Source organism: Primulina huaijiensis, unplaced genomic scaffold, assembly GCF_012295235.1.
Source record: "Primulina huaijiensis isolate GDHJ02 unplaced genomic scaffold, ASM1229523v2 C13115576, whole genome shotgun sequence".
NCBI lineage: Eukaryota > Viridiplantae > Streptophyta > Magnoliopsida > Lamiales > Gesneriaceae > Primulina > Primulina huaijiensis.
This window is the reverse complement of record NW_027341874.1, coordinates 1-568: the sequence shown is the minus strand read 5'-3', so window position 1 is coordinate 568 and position 568 is coordinate 1. Positions and strand designations below refer to the sequence as shown.

Below are 568 nucleotides of genomic sequence, written 5' to 3'. Positions count from 1 at the left end.
CACAGCTTCCCAAATATATTGCTTATCAGATCTGGGGCTTTTTGTGGTAACAACTACCTGGAAAGAAGGAAAGGAAAGGACCAATTAAAGAGGCAAAATGTCATGATCACATGAATGAAGAATAACTTATAGTATATATGTGAATTATTTTCAAATGACAGAGAAAACACCTTTTCAGCAACCAGAAATGAAGAATAGAATCCAACTCCAAACTGGCCAATCAAGCTATTATCTGCACCGACATCCTTATTTTCCTATGTAGGATAGATTCAAATATTAAATTTCAAGTAAATGACCATGATGCTACGTAGCTTGTGTCGGTCAAATACAAGAGAAATAGAGATGATATAACGAGATTTATTACCTTCAAAGCCTTCAAGAATCTAGACGTGCCACTCTGAGCAATAGTCCCAAGACAGTCTATGAGCTCTTCTTTGGTCATTCCAATACCGGTATCCCTACAAGGGGACGACTCCACTAAGCAACTTATTCCATTTAAATGACTAACCATGCAGCAAAAAATAGCACATACGTTATGGTAATAGTTCCATTATCTGGATCAGTTTTG

General features: G+C 36.8%; 1 long non-coding RNA gene across 1 annotated transcript; it reads right to left on the bottom strand.

Moving 5' to 3' along the window:
* On the bottom strand, positions 1-568 carry LOC140965409 (uncharacterized). Its single transcript, XR_012173069.1, has 4 exons — positions 533-568; positions 365-458; positions 171-254; positions 1-57 (listed from the first exon to the last, which is right to left on the bottom strand). It is a non-coding gene; the product is annotated as an uncharacterized lncRNA (long non-coding RNA).